Raw genomic sequence first — 15,451 nt, 5'->3', positions numbered from 1 at the left:
TATTATATTACAAAATCTCATCAAAATAATATATGAAGTATAAAGAAAATATAAAGATAATTTCATTGTGAATATAAAACAAACAATATAAAAACATGTTCTTATACATATAAATTCTTAATTTATAATTTGAAGAGGATCATATATATACATAGAATTTTCTAAAAAATTATTATTTTATTATTTTATCGATTTGTGTCAAATTTTGAACCGGTCCAAGTTGAGACCGACGAAATTTATTAATTTATCGAGTATTAATTTATATAGGTTCTACTGTATATGGTGGTGATAAATGACACTAGTTGCATAAATAATACTATGAATTTTGAGACAGTGTCAGGATAATTTACCAAGCAAACTCATATCACTATACTATTTTCTCACAGAGAAAACAACAAATAAAGCTGTTAAAAAGACAGCTTTAGATAGAGTAGACAACGGGATACCATATTTCCCCTTCTTAAACAGGCCCATTAAAAATGGATAGAATATGATAACCACCAAGACACAAATACATGCCTCGGCCAAACCTGAACCACCACCTCCATGCTTACAACTCCACGATTGCAGACCTACCCAATAACCGGCTATTGCGGCTAGATTTACTAACACAATAAATGTGCCTGGCAAGAAATAAAGTGAGCCATCGATTTCAAATTTACCGGAAGATGGGCTTAAGCCATGATCTATATGCTGAGGTGGTTCGTCTCCTGACCCTGACCTAGACTCAGGAATAGTCTTTTGGGTGACTATGAGCACGACTTTCGAGATTCCAAGAAGCTTGAGTGTGATATCAAGGATGCTAAATAACCAACAAGAAGTGGCCTTTATTCTCCAAATTGATTGGGAGACATACCATGATTGTACGGAAAAACCAACCCTCATAAATTCCCATAGAGTGTAGAGAGAATGCATCCCCAGAAGTGTGACGATTATACCTAAACAAAGTCCCTAAAGCAACACAAAACATTAGCTTATTTAGTTATACATGAAAATAAATCAGAACTACATTAATTATGAAACTATCATATGATTATGAATAGAGATAATAAACGAGAGTCACCTTGGGAAATAAGGCAGAGTTGTGTAGTAGGCAATATGCAGGCAAGAGACAATAAAAGAGCTCAGGGATTGACCTTAGACCCCACATAGAAATGGAAATGTAAGCCAATCGTTGTCTGAATCTCATTTTTTGGTGAAATAGTCCCATCAACGGACTTTGTTTGTTGAAAAAGACTTCGAGCATGCCCGTCCCCCATCGCTGCCACTGGACCATGGCCACCGGTCCCATTGGCGGCATACAGCCAAGAAATGCTGGTGGATCTGGAGAAATGTATGAGCTTGTCCATCCTCTCGAATGGATTCCAATACTTGTGTTTACATCGTCAGCCATTGAATCGTATAACCAACCAATCTAAACCAATTATATATAATAAAACAAAAGCATACTGTAAAATATTATATTTTGATTTTATTCTATTGTTATTAAATTTTGAGGGAATTACGGTTTTGCCCCAGCTGGTTTGGTATTCATAGTGACAATTCCCCACTTCTTTGGCTATTTCTATGGAGTTTGTAATGGTTTGTTGGGGATTTGATTTTCCTTGTAACGCCTCGACCACCGATTTCACTATCTCTTTAGAACTCCCAAATTCTCTCGCTAGACTCCCCTCAGCTAACATCCTCTCTTAATCACACATATTAAGAGAGGCATAAATATATTTTGTTTTATAAGTGAATATCAAAATAGCTGGATGTATATAGGTAGAGTAATGAAAAGTTCTTACTTGTAGCAACTGAAGAAAGACTTCCACTGTCATCTAAATCATCGATAGAAAGACCGTACATAACTTTTCTAGTGTGAAAACATCCAGAGCCTGTAAATATCGGTCCTTGGATTCCCGCAATTCCTCGTCCCAAATACTAAAAATCAATAAGCAAAAGAAAAATTATTTATTGGAAAAGATATTGAATTGATCAAAAGTATAAATAAAAAGTAAGAAGAAATCGTACTGATTGTAAGATGATGAATTCATCAGCATTAGAATCATAAAAATCTTGAGGGAATTGAACAAAAGCACAATGGTTTGGATTCATTGGCTTTTGCAAAAATACGCACATTGCTTGTCGCACCACATCTGCTTCATTTACATACATGTCACAGTCTACGTTCAACATGTATGGTGCATTTGTCATTAACCCTGATACTCTTACCTGGTCAAATCATTATACACTCATCACATTCATTAGTATGAAAAAAACTATAACAAAACAAAGATCTACAATAATTGATAGTTGTTCAACATGGAGATCTGGCCTCAAGATTTTTTTTTTTTTTTTTGAACACCAATCTGGCCTCAAGATAGGTATCCAAAAGTCCACTATTTATCTTGCAGGACTAACTGTTTATCACATCTTGATTTCCATTCAGTACATTCAAATCTTGTTTGAAACTTGCTTGGAGGGTTTATTTCAGCTTAACCTCTTTTGAGGGGTTTTTGGTCAGTTGGGGAGAATACATAAAGGGTTCATAATATAGAAAATTGCTTAAAAGACATATAGATTAACAGATATATTCAATTTCTTCTGAATGATATTTTAAGGAATTGCATAATAATTTCATTAGCGGACTAACAGAACTTATGCTCTTACTTTAAAACTAAGAAAAACATATATAGAGAGATATAGGAGAGAAAAATAACTAACTAGAAAATTCATGGCTCCGGCTTTGTAATGATGATGGTAATTTTCTCTTTTCTCTCTTGAAATGTATACAAAATGTGGAACCTCTTTCTCGTCTCCTACACCTTCTTTGTTTTCACATACCAACTTCACACACACATATATAACAAGATAGAGTCGTATAATTGTAATATTCATTTTGAAAGTTTTTGTTATGTAACAATAGTTGTAGGAGATTAACAAAATATTTTGGTAACTAAATTCTAGACATACTTTGACTATAGTTGAATGATCAGTAGGTTTTGTGTTTGAGAAAGCTTCGAAATCATCGTCTGAATCCAACCAATGGGAATCTCCAGTGGCATCTTCCACTTTCCGGCATAACTTCTCGTACTCCGTCTATATATTAGTCGATAAAAAATTCAAAGTAAATACTCAATAACACTGTTTAAAAAAAAAATACACGTCCAGCTAAGCTGTAAATAACAGCTATATAAGACATAAATTAATCCATCATTTCCAATTAATTTTGAGTTAGTTTTGATTTTTTTTTTTCATATTTAAATTTAACGCATCTGAAAACAACTATAGTTCAATTGTTATCATTTTGCGTTTTTATTTTGCGTTTTGAGTTCCAAAAATAAAAGATAACAATTGAACTCATTACCTTCATCAGTCCCCAATCTTTACTGAATTCAGAATCCCTTGAAGAGGGCAGAGGGTTCAAGGGATTCTGACGTTGTATTTCTTGCAGAAAGGAACCCAAATTTTGGCGAACTTAGAAGCTTCCTTGAGAGAGAAGTAAGTGAGAGGTGAGCATCCATCGTCTGAAACATAACATGCTAGTTTATTCGCCGGATAATTCACAGCTAGCAGCGAAAGCACGGTGTTCACAACAAGAATCGGCGGCTCCCGAACCGGATCCGCTGTGGTTACGAACATATCTACCGATGGAAAGTCATGAAGTCTGAAATGATAATTACGAGGTAAATTCATAAAAAGTTTGGAGTATTAACTTCACAACCGAAAAGACCATGGTGTACCAGTTAGCTAGAGCTATACATAAAACTAAGAGTTTTCATGTACCATGTATATAAATAAAAGTTTTAAAATTTAAATATATTAAAAATAAAATTATGTTGATTTTTAAATTTTATTGTTTACTTAACCAGCAAAATCACTAACCAGAAAAGGGTACCTTTTGTCAAGTCTATGTAGATGAGGTTTATATTCAGCAGGACTCCATTTAATGCACGTAATAAGTAGCCATATAAATAAGAAACAAGATTCACAGAGTAAAGCCACGACCCAAACGGTTTCGTTTTCGTTCACACGTTGAATCCGGTACAAGAGAAGAGAAAAGAGAAGGCCGAGAATCGTGAGATCCACAGCTCTTAGAAAATAGCTTTTGTGTGAGATCCTTTCGCAAAGAGGAGGACGTGAAGAGCTTGAATCCGCCATAGGAGAAGCTTTATTAAGGTTTTTTTTTTGTATATGTTCTGAATAGTTTAAATGCGTCACGTCTATATATACTATTACTATATAATTCTACTAGTATCTACTATCTAGTATCCTATCAAAGTATTATATTCATCAACGTGATGTTATTATACGTCAATACGTGGACCGTAATTAAGCAATAAATGTGTATATTAACATAAAGCAAAATCAAGCTATGTGATATGATTTGTTTTTGCCTATGTGAATATTATATCATTAATATGAAATTAAGGAACATGAATCTATATTAGTATAATAATATTTAGCCAAATACTTTAATGTATGATCTTGATGTCCGAGGCGAAAATGCTACTGATTAAAATATAAGCACGTGAGGTGTTTGACTTCTAAGAAAGCGTAGATGGTTTGGAGATGTTAGCGTTAAGTAATGTATGTTTACATAGTTAGCACTGCAAACTAATTAATAATAAACTTATAAGTAACGAAAACGGGTGTACTGATCAATTCCGAGGTTTTACCGCTAAGTCCTTGAAATGCGCCAGTGCTAACGTGGTTCTATCGATTCATATACATCTCAGCATGTTCCATGCTCACGTGACGAACCTTGTTCTTCAAGTTGGTGGAGCTATTATTTTATATGACTATATAATAATAAAAACTAAGTGCATAAAGTATCATTAATTCTTCATTGGGACAATGTAATGATAACCTTGGAGCATCCACAATGGAAACTCTTAAGGGAATCTTTAGAGGGTGTGGAACCCACTTTCTTAGAGTTTGTGCAAAAAAGAATCCTTAAAATCCTTTGATAAGGATTGATCCTTACACTGTTCACGGGTTCCATTGACTACGTACGGCGGTCCGTGAATAGTCATTTTTTTTTTTTTAAAATCCAAAATATCCAAGATTAATCTGAAATGCCCTTGTGCTAAGGACTCCAATGAGTCTCACTATTGCGGATGGTCTTAGTTTTGTTTCATAGCAAGCCCACATCGCTATATAGACTACTTTCCTACAGAAAAAACAACAAATAACACTGCTAAAAAGGCAGCTTTAGAGAGCGTAGACAATGGGATACCATATTTTCCCTTCTCAAATAAACCCTTTAGAAATGGAAGAAACAACATAACCACCAAAATACATGCACAAGCCTCTACAAAAGTCGAACCACCTCCTCCGTAGATATGAGTTAATGGTTGTAGACCCACTGAAAACCCGGCTATAGCGGCTAGATTGACCAACACAATGAACGTGCCAGGCAAAAAATAAACTGAGTCGTCGAATTCAAATTTACCAGCATTTGGGTCCGCACTACAAGATGGTCCATCCCCAGTCCCTGATCTTGTCTCGGTGAAAGTCTTTTTTGTAACTATGAACACGGTTCTCGAAACTCCAAGAAGCTTGAATATGATATCAATGATACTAAATAACCAAATACAAGTAGCTTTTATTCTCCAAAATGACTGGGAGACATACCATGAATGTACCGAAAAACCAAGGCTCATAAATTCCCATAGAGTGTAAACGCAATGCATACTCACAAGTGTGACAGTTATGCCTGAACAAAGTCCCTAAAGCAACACAGAACAAGGACATTTCTAATTATTAGTATGATATAAAAATAGAACCACACTAATAACGAAATTATGATCCTACCATCGTTTCATGATAAATGCCTTTTTACATTTTTAATGAAATATTAAATCAATTATCTAATTCTTCTCTTATTTGTTGTTTATTAATTAGCAAAATCAAACAAAATAATGTATATCAAATAGAAATAAAACATAAAATAAATTTATTTGTGTGCAAAAAAAATTAAACAACAAACAGTATATTAAAGTGAGAGAGAGAAAAGTCACCTTCGGAAACAAGGCCGAGTTGTGGAGTAAACAATAAGCAGGCAAGAGACAATAAGCGAGCTCAGGGATTGACCTTAAACCCCAAGTGAAGATGTGTATATAAGCCAATCGTTGTCGAAATCTCAATTTCTGGCTAAAGATACCAATCAAAGGACTATGTTTGTTGAAAAGGACTTCGAGCATGCCCGTCCCCCATCGCCGTTGCTGAACCATCGCCTCTGGTCCTCCTGGTGGCATACAACCTAGAAATGCGGGTTCATCCGGATATATATATGAACTAGTCCATCCTCTCGAATGGATATCTATACTCGTGTTCACATCTTCCGCTGTTGAATCGTACAACCACCCGATCTACATGATATATATATAATAACAATATAAATATTTGTGTTTTATTATAGACTATTATGATTAAGGTGAGAAGAGTGTTACGGTTTTCCCCCAACTCTTTTGGGACTCATATTGACAATGCCCTACTTCTCTGGCCTCGTCAAGAAAGTTCGTAAGAATATTTTGAGAATTTGATTTTCTTTGCAATGCATTGGCCACCGATTTCCTTATCTCCTTTGAACTCCCAAATTTTCTCGCCAAACTTTCTTCATCCAAAAATTTCCCTTGATGAAATAAGATGAGCAGTAAATGATTTGATAAATGAATAATTTATAGGGCTTATTTACCAAATAACCAAAAAATGGAAATTAGATTTGTAAAGAGAGGGTAAGGAAAGATAGAAGAGAGAGTAGGAGAGAGGGGGTGGTTTTTGGGTAGTTAGTGAATTTGTGCTTTTTTGGTTAGTAGACCTAATTTTCCATGATTATAATAGACTAGTAGAACAACAAAACTATTGTGCAAATCTTGTATGATAGAATAAAAAGGTGAATATAATAGTGATATATGCATGAAACTTTGTTAAAATAATATTTTAACGAAATTATAGTATATGACAGTGTGATATACCTAGTATCTCTTATGGTTTTTGCCAATAGTACTTACTTGCATTAACTGAAGAAAGACTCCCATCTTCTTCTAAATCATCTACTGAGAGACCGTACATAACTCTTCTAGTGTGGAAACATCCCGACCCTGAGTAAATTGATCCTTGGATTCCCGCAAATCCTCGTGACAAATGCTAATTTCCACAAGAAAACAAACAAAATAGTAGCAACCAAAGACCGATTAAGCATTGATTGAAAAAATTAATGAATTTTATATATGGATAATATAAATAAACAAATAAAAGTAAGGATGAGAAACCGCACTGATTGTAAGACGACGAGTTCCTCGCAGTTAGAATCATAGAAATCTTGAGGGTATTGAACGAAAGCACAATGATTTATTGAATTCTTTGATTTTTGCAAAAAATATACACATTGCTTGCCGCACCACATCTGCTTCATTCACAAACATGTCACAGTCTACGTTTAACATGTATGGTGCGTTTGTCATCAGCCCTGACACTCGGACCTGTTCAAATTCATCTTGCGATCATTACATTTTTAATTATTATAACAAACAAATAAAACTAATTAAGACCTACAATCATTTATAGTTGCAAAAACTGATGCTTCAAAAAAATTAAACTATATAGACTTCCATTCAAATTTTATTGATCTAATGTAGTTTGTATGGCATGTCATATATACGATATGATGTTTAAATATAAATTTCAAAGGCAAGACCACCATGATTATAATTGGTTATTACATGATTATTAATTGAACATAATACATGGTTACCTTTTCACTTCAACAATTATTAGTTTTAAAATGTCACCTCCAATAAATTGAATGTTTATTCAAAAAAATAAATAATAGTTGGGCTCAATTATCTCACTCAAAAAATACATTATAACTAGATTATGATCCGTGTCTTGAATAATTATTATATATATATATATCAAATAATTGAGAAACTGATAAATATTATGTATATAATTAAATATGTATAGAATTAAATTGGTGAGAGCACCTTAATCAAACAATCGCTGTTATTTATGTAAATAAATCCAAACAATGATTTTTATCTATTGTATATGATATCTAATTTAATTTAAAAGAAATCAACAGATATTTATTGTATTTTAATATACTTATCAATTAAATGAGGTTTCCTATTCATATGGGTTTTGTGATAATTTGTATTTTATAACAAAAAAAATTAAATTAATTTAATATTTTTAAAGTAATTAACAAACAAATTAATATATAAATTTTAATAGTTTAATAATTTATAATTGGTTTTAAATTTCAATATAAATTGTAAAATTAAAATATTAAATTTTCACTACTTTTCAATGCAATTTTTGAATTTTAACTACTCATGTATTTTTATATGATATATATTAAAATTTAAATGATATTAATATATATAATCTAAATATTTATTAAATGAGACTTCTTACAAATATAATTTATGACTATCTGTATTTTGCTATAAAAAAAAATTAAAGCTTTTGAGCACAAAATTTTCAATGTGGAATTTGTAACAGTTTTATTAATTTATAATTGTTTTGAAGATTTAAAAATATAGCATATAAGGAAGAATCTAAATTTTTATTGGTCGATCTGATTGTTTAATTTATTTTAATATTATAAAATTAATGACACCAATCAAATAATATATAAGGGGTAGGGAAGAAGATCATCTCATTATCTTACTTTTTTTGTGACTAGAATGTTTTTTTTTTTTGTAACTTGACTAGAATGTTTCTTAATGAGATTCTTATCGTCCTGAAGTACGACTCGATCATGTGATTCTTATAGTCATTTTATATATTACCTTCCCTTAAATATAAATATAAATATATATATATATATATATATATATACATATACATATTATATATATCAACGCTCATGATTTATTTTGCAAGCATGTTATAGCAAAATTAAAATAATGAGGTCAAATGTTTGATCTCGTATCTCAGCCAATATTGTAATGGTAGCATGGGACTTTAACACAATTAGGTACCAAAAAGTACACTAAATGAAAAAAAAAAGAGATATGTGAGAAATCACTTACCAGAAAGTTCATGGCTCCAGCTTTGTAATGATGTAAATAGTTTGGCCTTTTCTCTCTTGAAACGTAGACAAAATGAGGGAGCTCTTTTTCATCTCCCACACCTCCTTTGTTCTCCCATACCACCTTCAGATTTTATATATGTGACGGTAACTATAATATTTTTATAACTAACTCTTTTATAATATAATTGTTGAAATACCTTAACTATAGTTGAATGATCATTTGGTTTTGTGTTTGAGAAAGCTTCAAAATCATCGTCAGCGTCCCAATCTCTGGTGGCATCTTCCACTTTCCCGCTTAACTTCTCGTACTCCCTCTTGAATATCATATCATTACATAAATTAGAAAGAATAAGAACATCAGATTTTGTAGATTTATTAATAACAGGAAAGCTAAGAGCAATTTCTCAGAAAACTTTTTTCTCTTTTTTTTTTTTGAACATTATGTTTCTTGTTGACTGATTAATTTTTATTTTTCTTCTATTTTCTATAAAGATTGATTTCTTCTTTTTTTTTAACCATCATTTAAGGAATTTGTAAACTTTCCATCTGCTTGCAGTTTTAATGTTGATAATTAGAAAAAAAAAAGGGGAAGGTCTTGTGTTTTACTTTAAAGTAAAGATGATATAATTATTTTGTTGTAAACGTAGAAACAAACTCAAAGACCTAAAAATATAATCAAATACTGACCTTCGTCATTTCCCAATCCCTACTGAATTCTGAATCCTCTTTTGCGTCGAGAGAGTTCAAAAAATATCTAAAAGGAGCTCTAACTCTAACGTTATATTTTTTGCAGAAAGGAACCCAAATCTTGGCGAAGTTACAAGCTTCCTTGAGAGAGAAGTAAGTGAGAGGTGAGCATCCATCGTCTGAAACATAACATGCTAATTTATTCGCCGGATAATTCACAGCTAGCAGTGAAAGCACAGTGTTTACAACAAGAATCGGCGGCTCCCGAACCGGATCCGCCGTGGTTACAAACATATCTACCGATGGAAGCTCATGAACCCTGAAATCAAAAGTTAGTTCATAAAAATAGACTTAATTAGAGCATGGTAGCAGCTACCTAGAGGCCTAGATCTTTATACAAAAATTGATAAGCATATATGCTTTCTATGTGCATATATATACTATGATACCTTTCATCAAGTCGATCCGGATACGGTTTATGCTCAGCAGGGGTCCATTTTATGCAAGTAATAAGCAGCCATATGAAAGTGAAAAAAGATTCACACAAGAAAGCTACGACCCAAACGTTGTCGTTTTGGCTCATATGTAGAATCCGGTACAAGAGAAGAGAAAAGAGAAGCCCGAGCATCGTGAGATCAACAGATCTCAGAAAACATCTTTTGTATGAGATCTTTTCGAAAAGAGAAGGGAGCGAAGAGCTAGAATCCGCCATGGGAGGAGCTTTCTTGTGAGCTTTCTAAATAGTTTTACGTCTACTAAAGCTTGTAGTCATAATGTGTATAGTGTTCTGAAACGGGGTATATATGTATTATAATAAAAAGGACCGGTGAGAAGATATTGAGTAGATTTTTTGTTGACAAAAAACGAGTGACGAGAAATTTTAGCCACAAGTAAACAAAAATGGACTATACTGTGTCCTTTAGATACAATGATTAAATAAAATGGTTATTAAACCGTATACTTTAAATAAAAAAAAACGTATTACAGTTATATTCTCAGTGATGTGTACATATCTTTGGGTATTTGAGGAAGTTCTTTTGTGGTCTGATTCGATTTAGGATAACGATAGAGTTTTGTCTTTTTACTCCGTTTTCTCTTGTGTGTAGTGATAAGTCTAAAGTCATGGATGAGTGGTCGTCGCAAAAAAAAAGAGAAAAACATCACGTATGTTAGAGGATAATGATTATTCATATTTCAAACACATGTAAAATATTATCCTTCTCATCAGACATGTATCTCTTTGCCCATAATTTCAGAAAAATATCTGATATGTTAACCGACCTTACTCTCCTATTTAAAGAGATATCGAAAGTAAGAGATGGTAAGTCAATAATATAATTTAACTTCATCACTTGTTCTTCTTCTCAGCTCTCTCTCTTTCCCTCACGTTTATTCCTTTTCTTCGGTCACAAAATACAAAACATATAATACATACATACAGATATATAAAGATATACATCTGAGCTAATAGTTCACAACACGTTATCAGTACGAAGCTCTCACTAACTGAGGTTTATCAATCTAAAAGTTTTTAAACCAGCCGAGGTAATGTTTAAATTTATGTATTTTAATATACTTAATTTATTTAAATTTTATTATTGTTCCGGAGTGAGAGGCTAGACCTTCTCTGTTTATTTTTCGAGATGATAGGTGTTGCCTTTTCCGATTAATCGTTATGGTAGGCTATGCCTTCATGATCAGAGAAACACGTGGTAGGCTTTGCCTCCGTGAACTGAAAAAAAGGGTTACGTGAAAGGCTTTGCCTCCGTAAATAAAAAAAAAAGGTCAAAAATGGTACACTAAGTCTCCTCGGACCTTGAAATAAGTAAAAGTCAAAATGGTAGACCATGTCTCCTCGGATTTTAAAAATGATCAATATGGTAGTCAATGACTCCTCGGATCATGTGGTAGGCAGAGCCTCCCGATTTTATTTATGCTATTTAAATTTGTGCAATTTAAATTTCTGCAATTTGCTAACTACATAAAGTATACAAGAGTTTAATCCGTATAATATGCTGATATTTTTTTTTTATATACTTTGATATTATCTTAATTTTTTTGAATATATTTTAATCCGCACAATATGCTGACCGTAATGTAATTAAAATAGATTTTAACCTACGTTTTAAAAACGTTAAAAATATTTTTAACAAAATCTAATTTACAAAATTAATATGTTTTAACATTTAATAAGCAATGTTTTAACATTTTAGTTTTAGTGAATTTGAAAGCTATATAATATTTTTTATTCTCTAGTATATTTTTATATTGATTGAAATATGATTAGATATATATGTAATGATGTTTTATTATAAAAATATAAAAAATTAAATATTTTCTGAAGGTGTGTTGTACAGATTTAAAACGATAATTTAAACGAAAAGGAGGGAGTATATTTTAAATTCTATGTATCATGATGTTTATCATAATAATTTCTTCAACTTTTAGTTCAGCGCTTTAAATGGTTTCACATTACTGTAAAAATACTATAAATTATTAATATTAGGATTGTGGTACCTTTGTGTTTGTTTAGTTTATATAATTTAACTAGGATAAGATCCGCGCCTTGCGCGGAATTAAGTTATTATTTTTATTATATTTTGGAGAATGAAACAATAGTTTGGCTTCATTTGGATTACGGGTGTTCAATCCGGATATCGGGTTGGTTTCGGTTCGGTTCGGTTTTTTCGGTATTTGGTTAGTAAAATATAACTATTATACTAAATCCATATTTACTTTGACTTTATTCCTTCACATACTTTTGAAAGATTTCAACTGGACAACTAAATTGATCAGCCAATCTTGTTGCTTTAAATCATTAGTGTTTATATATATATATATATATATATATATATATATATATTTAGTTTGAATATTTATTAAATAAAAATTCATATGCGTTATATTTTATGATCATTTGTAACTTATTATAACAAAAAATAATCTATTGATCACAAAATTTTCAGAGTGGGAATATTCAAATTTCTAATAATATATAGACGTTTTGAAAAATTCAAATATAACATATAAGAAAAAATATAAATGTTTAGTATATATTTAATGTGATTTTTTAATATCTTTCAATAATATAAAATTAAAAAAAAGAACTAAGATACCAAAATTGTTATCAAATATTTATTATTCATAATAATTAATTTTCATATATACGTTAATCATATTAGGTAATTTCGTAGATTCTAATTAAGGAAAGTGCAAAAAAAATTTTGGTAGATTATTTATCAATTCGATAGTTAGTTTAATAAAAAATATAATGTAAGTCAAGATGGACTAACCTATTTTTCTAAGAATAGTATATTTTATATAGTCATTTATTAAATGAGAATTTATAATCATACAGTTCTATGATCATTCATATCATTTTATAACTGAATATTTAAATCATCGATAACAAAATTTTCAATGTGAAATCTTTAATAAGTTTATAATTTATAAATGTTTTTGAAAATTCATTGAAAGTTTTATATTAAAATATTTATGTAATCTTATGGTATATAGTATAATCTATATATATATATAAAAATATATATGTTTTATTATTAAATGATATTTTTTACTCATATGGTTTTAAAATAATGTGTATCTTCTTATAATATTAAATAAAAGTTCATATTAATACAATTTTATGATCATTTGTAACTTATTATGACAAAAAAAAATCTATTGATCACAAAATTTTCAGAGTGTGGATCTTCAAATTTCTAATAATTTATAGACGTTTTGAAAAATTCAAAATATAACATATAAGAAAAATTATAAATGTTTTTATTATATATTTAATGTGATTTTTAAATATATTTTAATAATATAAAATTAAAAAAAGAACTAAGATACAAAAATTGTTATCAAATATTTATTATTCATTATAATTAATTTTCACATATACGTTAATCATATTAGGTAATTTCGTAGCTTTTATTTAAGGAAAGTGCAAAACATTTTTTAGTACGTTATTTATCAATTCGATAGTTAGTTTATTAAAAAGTGTAATATAAGTTAAGATAGACCAACCTATTTTTCTAGGAATAGTATATTTTGTATAGTCATTTATTAAATAAGAATTTATAATCATACGGTTCTATGATCGTTCATATCGTTTTATAACAAAATATTTAAATCATCGATAACAAAATTTTCAATCTGAAATCTTTAATAAGTTTATAATTTATAAATGTTCTTGAAAATTCATTGAAAGTTTTAATATTAAAATATTTATGTAATCTTATGGTAATAGTGTTTAATATATATATATATATATATTTATTTTATTATTAAATGATATTTTTTACTCATATGGTTTTAAAATCATGTGTATCTTCTTATAATAAAAATGTTAAACCATTGATTATTAATTTTTAACATAATAATTTTAATAGTTTTAGTCATTTATTGTCGTTTTTAAAAATTCAAAATATAACATATACGAAAAAATCTAAATTTTATTTTTATAGCTAATTTGATTGTTTAATTTATTTTAATAATATAAAATTAAGCAAAAAATGATGGAGGAGATATACATTGTTATCAAATCTTTATTATTAAACTCATTAATTGTCATATATATATTAGTCATTTATGGTAATTCCGTAGGTTTTATTTAAGGAAATAAAATATCATATCATATCATTATATCATATAGTTTGACCAACTTATATATCTAACAACATATAAAAATCGAATGTGGACCTACTTATTTTTCAATTGAATGTAATTGACTATCTAATTGAGTGCCACCTATGCATTGGGGCCTTTTTTAATTAATACAAAATTGAGGTTACATCTTTTCAAATGTTCCTCAATTAATATATAAGGGATACTGTTGTACCAGTGGTATTTTATTAATTTGTAAGTTATTAGGTACAAATTGCTTTGATATATAGTTTTAATTATTTTGATTTAAAATAACACAAATGTATGTTTAAAATTTTTTATATATTGGTTATAAGCTTTATAAGTTTGGTTTTTATCTTTCTTCATTATTAAATTCTTTATTTTTATGTATTAAAATATTCATTCTAGTATGAAGATGTATTTTAAATACAAATTACATCAAATGTAATGAAGTAATACCAAAACATTAGGGATGAATTTCACTTTGAAGATAATAGAATAAGGTAATTTCTTTTATATATTTTAAATAAAATAATTAATTCATGATATTAATGGGATTATTTATTTCTATAAAAATTAGAATGTATTATCTTGTTATCTTATCAAATTATATTAAATTTTGAATCGACTCAATTCGGGATCAAAAATCATTAATTTATTGTATTTATTAATTTAACAATATTAATTTGTAGAACTTTTAATGTAGTTAGATTGGGAGATCATTTTGCTCTTAGACTCCAGCTAATAATAAACAAGAGATTATTTATTATAAAATAAGACAAATAGTTGATTTTACTGGTGATATATTTGATAGATTTTTAAAACATGACTTTATATTTGTTTATTATATTATTAGGTTATATAATACTTCTTTTTGTTTCATATAAGTGTCATTTTAGCTTTTTTTTTGTTACACAAAAAGTGTCATTTTACAATTTCAATGTAAATTATACTTATTTTCAGGGGAAATTGCCACAAATACCACATTCATAGTACCACTTTTCATGTTTACACTAATCAATTTTATCCTCACTTTTAATGAAAGGTAAAATACAATTATACCCCTAGGGTTAACTAATCTAGACTTAGGGTTTAGAGTTGAGGGGT

The 15,451-nt window shown here is 29.6% G+C and overlaps 2 pseudogenes; both read right to left on the bottom strand.

Annotated features, from left to right (window-relative positions):
- Positions 1-286: 286 nt before the first annotated feature.
- On the bottom strand, positions 287-4,850 carry LOC103865207 (annotated as a pseudogene).
- A 191-nt stretch (positions 4,851-5,041) lies between these two features.
- LOC103865206 lies at positions 5,042-11,781 on the bottom strand (annotated as a pseudogene).
- Between the last annotated feature and the right edge of the window lie 3,670 nt (positions 11,782-15,451).

This window comes from Brassica rapa, chromosome A04 (genome assembly GCF_000309985.2).
Source record: "Brassica rapa cultivar Chiifu-401-42 chromosome A04, CAAS_Brap_v3.01, whole genome shotgun sequence".
In the NCBI taxonomy this organism is placed as follows: Eukaryota; Viridiplantae; Streptophyta; class Magnoliopsida; order Brassicales; family Brassicaceae; genus Brassica; species Brassica rapa.
The sequence above is the reverse complement of the archived record's forward strand: the minus strand, read 5'-3'. Positions and strand labels throughout refer to the sequence as shown.